Below are 6,367 nucleotides of genomic sequence, written 5' to 3' on the forward strand. Positions count from 1 at the left end.
TTAGCTACTGCTGAGTTCATCACCAGAAGCAGGGCTCCTAGGAATCAGGGCTGGTGCCAAGTAAAGACCTTTTAAGGACCTTTCATGTATTTGTAGGGACCTAAGTGGCAGTAACCAATGCTTCAGTTTTTCTCACGTACGGTCGGAAAGAGGTATTATTTAAGAATGAATCTTTGGTCTTTGCTCTGAAATATTACTATTCTAGTAATAAATAATCAAGATAATTATTGATGCCTATCTGCCTTATTTAGACAACTTCGAAAGTCTCTTTAACGCGTTGATAATAAGCACTGTTAATGTTCCATGCTTCCTAGAAATGAAATTAATAATGATTGCAAGGCATCCTTTGCTGTAATACAAAAGCCAGTTCATCTCTCCCTCACACTAGAGCCGGCGCTGGGGGTAAGGGAAGGAATGGGCGATGATGGGGGCCCCGTGCTAACAAGTGCACCGTGGGGATGAGACCGTAATTTGCTTGAAATGCGCCTCTCGTGCCGCGGTAGGTATACTATTGTTATACATCTGATATGGTTATTTATTATTCGGAAGACATCCAGCACTTTTGATTGCCCTGCTACATATGTTGTGCCGACTTCCAAAGGCCCCGCATCCCCCTAGCGCCGGCTCTGCTCACACACACAGAATGAGAGAGAGAAAGGAAGAGACGCATGCACAGCACTAGAAGTTCAAGGCTCTGGTTCTAGAAATGCTCCTAATGCTAAACCAAATACGGAATAAGTCCAACAAGTCAGGCAAAACGGTCCATTTATTACTAATATTCCATGACTTCACATCATACATTTATGTAATGGTGCAGGTTTATTTAAAACTGAATGAGGCACAGCAATGAGCATTAGTAACACCTGAATTTCACACTTTTTAATTTCTTCCTCTAATCTAGCAAGGTCTGACTGAATCTTTGTAATGTCCTTTTTCTTAACTTTGGCTAACAAACGCAGATTATTGGATCTTTCAATGAGTGAAAACCTTTTTTTGCTCTTGAACCTGGAAACCATGTCTGTCAGCCAGTTCCAGCAGTTGGTGTTCTTTGTCACCGGTGGTCTTCAGCCTCTTTGTGACTATTGTCAGCTCATCTTCTAGTTTCTTTCTGTGAATCTGCTTCTCTTCTGTAATGTTCATACCTGTCATAGTCGCTAAAAGCTGATATCATCAGTGGTTTGCAGATGTCAACATTTTCCAGCCCTCCAACACCGTGAATATGGTCAGGAATTACTCTGCATGCTTTTAGTGCAGTCTGGCTAAGATTATCGACTACGTACTGTTCTTCATCAAATAAAAGTACATACTTATGTATGTGGAGCACACTTATTTCCCTACACTTGAATTCTGATGCCATCTGGCTATCAGGAAACATGAGGCGGAATAGATCATCTGATTTTTCAGAAAATTTGAAGCTGTAGTGGAATTCATCTTCAGACTCCACAGGACCTCTGCTTTCAAACTCGCGCTGCTCATCACATAACCTATTCAAAGAATACATAAAGTTTTGAATTATGTCTGAAGCATTCTGTCTCAATAAAAGACAGGTTTCAAAATGTAATAGTTAATGACAAAATAGAAGGAAGCAAGGTTAAAAGCTTGAGCGAACTGATTTAGCTTTGATGTTAAAATCGAACAAAATAATATGCACGTGCTGATAAAACAGAATAATAAACATACATCATACTTTTATACAAAATTAACGATGTATGACATAAAATGAATCGTGATCAGATGGCAGAAGTTAATTTTCAGTCATCAGATACATTTTCTGAAGTGAAACAGTTTAGCGTAGATTCGTGATTACATAACACTGTAGTGCCTCAGGAATATAATATCGACTTTTTAAATAATTCATTGCTGTTACTGATCTTTAAACTATCGGATTTACATTAAAATAGGTTGGCTAAAAGTGCGGAAAATCCTGTCTTAATAAAACACGAAAGTTTATGCAGGTTTTAATTTAATGTTTTAGGCCTTAAATTTTTGCATTTGTGTTTATATGGTTTCGTAACAAAAATGTGATTTTCAAGTTAAAATACACATACCTCGGGAAAAAAACTTAAAATTCAGTACTGAGACAGATATGCTGTACGTGTAGCATGACGAGAGGAAAAAAAACACCCCGAAGACAAGAGAAGAAAAAAGCGAGATGCGAACAGGATTTTCCCCGTCATGCACCGCGTGGCCCTCAAAAAACAAGCATGGGAGCAAATGTGGAGCTGAATGCGCCGAGCCAATGATTCAAAGCTTGATGGCCGGCCTTAATGGATAGCCGTGGAATTGAAGCAGCTGTTGAGCTTTTCTTTTTCCCGTAGGTCTGCGATTTAATAAAAAAAAAATTATTAATCTGAAAACGCTTTTCTGTGGGTCCGCGTTTTTTCTCTCATGCAATATTTGATTTACTTCGGCATGTGAAATGATTCTATATGTTCGCCCAGCGCCCAGCTGTGTATAGCTGAAGAATGGTGAATGTTGATAACTGGCAAGACGATTTGTTCGCGGACCGCTGACAGATTGAGATGGACTACATTTAACGTGTTCATTAGCTCTGCGAGTCGCTGTTGATATTTATGATTTACAGTGCAACAGGACGAGACTACAAAGCCTTATTGGCAAAATGTCATTTCTAATCAACGCATTATGGACGGGGTTATTTTTTTTCCACTCATCCCCCTGCTCACCACTACCCCCGTCACACATGTTAAAAAAAAATTGGTACGCGCTCGAAAGAAAACAGGTTTTATCTGTAAATCAGCTCATCAGCATTTACATCGTCGCAGTCATCGTCCAACATTGCTATTATCATCGATCCCTAGAACATTCCCCACTGTAGCTATCCCTATACCATCTTCAACACCACGACTACAGTTTAAGGTCTTTTTGCGAGGATGGAAAATAGACTGTTTTCTAGCCATATACGATATTGTCGATCAATCACTTTACTAAGAAATCTTTTTTTTTTTTTTTTTTTGAGATAACTGATATTCAGTTTCTGCCACGAACTTGTATTACTGGACTGCTGGAATAGATTTTTTTTTCCAGTTAACTACTAAAACGAGGCAGGTGTGCACAAAGCTTCCGGTTTAGTCACACGTTCATTGCTAGGGCTCGCCGAGACTAACAGCGGAGAACTTCGCATGAGCCTCAGCGTTGGTCTCGGCAGACAGCAATCCACTTATACACCTCCGAGGTTTCTACAGCTTTTGATTGCAATTGTTCTCTTTGAAGAAAATTGAGTTTGATTTTGTTTTGTCTCATAATTGCAACTAAGAGGAAGAAACCCCTTCACTTTTGATTAAAAAAGAAAAAAAGTAGGGTTAGTCTTTCCACGGACAAGTTCGTGGTCCTCAAATGTGTGATTGTCAAAATAACGAAAACATTCAAAAATATGTTCGTTCACTCCAATTAAATCTGCCCGTTTGCCTTTCATACAATAGTGGACATATTAAGCCCATATGGATCAAACTTCTTATCATGTTTAAGTACTTTCCTAAATATAGAGACTTCATAACGTTAGTAAATACATTACAAACACAGTTCGGTCAGTAATTAGTGCAATTTTCAACAGAATTCACCATATTTTCAACCCTTGAAAGCCTCCAAGTGTTGTTTCCAAAACCACAATCAGTTTGACAAAGCAATTAAACTTACCATGTCGGAATAGCAGATACAGCCGAGATGAAAAGATATAGTTTATGGCCATATCCATTCATACGTACAATACCCTCAAGGGTGGCGGAGACTTTGTCCTCAGTACAAACTGAAGAGCGAAATTAAATATAATTGTACGCGATCTCTGTCCTGCAATGGGTGCTATTGATTTTTACGGAATACACCCAAACAAACAAATGCTATTTTCCTTTCATGTTTTGAATCATCATATCTGATAACAAGTACGAAAGAAATGTACATTGTAGCGATTTCTTCTGGCGTCACCTTTTCTGCACTGAGATTTGTTCCCCGAGAACCAAGCGAAAAACAGCTCAATGGACTTCAAAGAAAATTGAAGATCGATTCTGACTGGGGCTTGCTTCACATCTCTTCCGCTAATGTCAAGTTCTAGTCTTTTATTAAGCAGCAGTTGCAAACTACTTATACCTACTTGACCTAGAGCTGTTACAAAATAATAAAGTTGTTAACAGTATGCCAGTTACTGCATTTATCCAGACCACCTCCGCTTATGAAATATCCGATTGCAAAAAAGGCGATTAGCATCTGTAGCCAAGGTGTGCCACTGAATCCCACTTTGCACGCGAAAACGCAATGCTACGTTACTCTCGTGTTATGCCGCCAGCTATGGTTGCTCGCTAGGCGGGAGATAAAAGTCAATTAAAATATCTTTATATGGCACGTAATAGTTTTAGCGACACATAATAAATTTCTGTTATAGCTTTGAAGCCATTTGACTGAGTGTATAAAATATTTATGAAATGTGAGAAACCGAAGCATCTGAGTTCAGCAGACGACGCAAAACTCTTATTCACCGACTGCCGAGTGTTTTTGCTTTAGTGGTGGTGGTGTCTGAGTTGTCTGTAACCAGGTAAAAAGATTCTAGAATATGTTATCTGGGCTAAAGTTCAGTAAGAGACTTAATGACAGCGATTGCAGAGAAAGAGTTGTAATAAATCACTCATTTGATATTTTAATAAAATCTTATAAGTTTTTCATAACCCCTTCACAATTTCTGGAAGAATTCTTTTAGCTCCCTTGCTGAAGCGCAGCTGCAATAACAGCCTCTTCCCTTCAGGTCTGTCCTACAAGGAAGCAAAGACACTGACTACAAACAATAGAAGGATCCAGGCTCATCCTCATTTCCATAGACACTAACATCTGGGCAACAACCACCAACCTGATCCAGACAAAAACCTTTTGAGGAACATTGAAGAACCCACTAAAATAAAATACGTTAGAAAAAATAACACAGAAAAACAGCTAATAAAAATCTAGAATATCTTTTAAAAAAATTCATTTTCTTTCATAAATATAACTTAGATAAATCTGAAAAGTCAGAAACAAAACCCATTGTGTCCACTGATATGTTTATTTTGACACAACATGGTGAAAAAAGAAAAATATCCAACAGCAATCTCCATGCTTCCATGGTTTTGACAGCTATTTTCATGAACATCTTTTCTCATTCAAAGGTTCCAGTCAAGTAGGTTCTGGTGCCTTTTCCATGCAGGTCTAGGGAAAAATATTCCCCACAAAAAATTAAATACATGCACTATTAGCATTATTATGCAAGTAACCAAGCTCAAATTTAAACAGATACAGATATGAACACCACGTACATATATACACAAATTTAGAAAAGATATACACATATATATATTCACAAAGGCATGAACACATGCAGATGCACACACGTAGCATGTATTGTATTAATATGTCTTCTATTAATATATTAATGATACAGGTAAAAATACATTCTTGCTTTATATATTACCTTTATCATTGAATGTGAATGTTCATAAATGAAAAAGTGAAATGCTTAAATCAAACAAAAGTTTACAGGAAAAAAATTATAGCTGCTGAAAGATTATCAAGGGTGGGCAGATATCTTCACCTATACTCTTTTCAAAAAGAATGTTGAACAAAGTTATAAAAATCTCTCACCAATGATGTATGGAGGGAACACAACAGATGATCAACAGATGGTCTGTCTGTGGATGATTGGCTGCAGTAGGTCAGCAAAACAGTTCCATCTCTAGCCACAATAAAATCGCCTCCAAGCTGATAACATGCAACAGCGAACATTTATTTTGTTATGCTTCGCAGCTTCAAGTGGAGCAAATAGCAGGCAACAGATGGAGTTTACTTATTTACACCATGGCAAAATTAAAAATTGCAAGGTACTACTGCTGGTAAAACTAACACATCCTTAGTAGGTCAACACACAAGCTATGGCTTTTATCATTTATATATCACTATTATGGAGTGAAAATTAGGGTAGTAAAGAAGCATAACTCATCATCATTTTACCGCTAAACTCTAATTTAATGAGTGAAAATAAGTACTTTATTAAAAAAAACTTAAATCTGATTCTAAAATGAATTTTTATACAGTTATATGGGTATGGTTCTTTTCAGTACATAAAAAAATGTTAAATTATTTGGCAAACAGAAGAATTATTTTGCTATAAACAAAAGAAAAAAGAGTATCTCTAGATCTCGATAACTAAGAAAAAAATCCTGTGCAACTAAATGTACATAATCTTATGTTACATTAAAAAAAAGCTTTAAGAAAAGGAATTGTCATAAAAACTGTAGAGGTATCAGGAGTTCTTGTCACAGTTAAATCCCTGATCATTCTTGTAGTAGTTTTTCACCAGATAATCATTCATTCCCAAACCAATTCATCAAGA

This window comes from Pomacea canaliculata, linkage group LG8, assembly GCF_003073045.1.
Source record: "Pomacea canaliculata isolate SZHN2017 linkage group LG8, ASM307304v1, whole genome shotgun sequence".
NCBI lineage: Eukaryota > Metazoa > Mollusca > Gastropoda > Architaenioglossa > Ampullariidae > Pomacea > Pomacea canaliculata.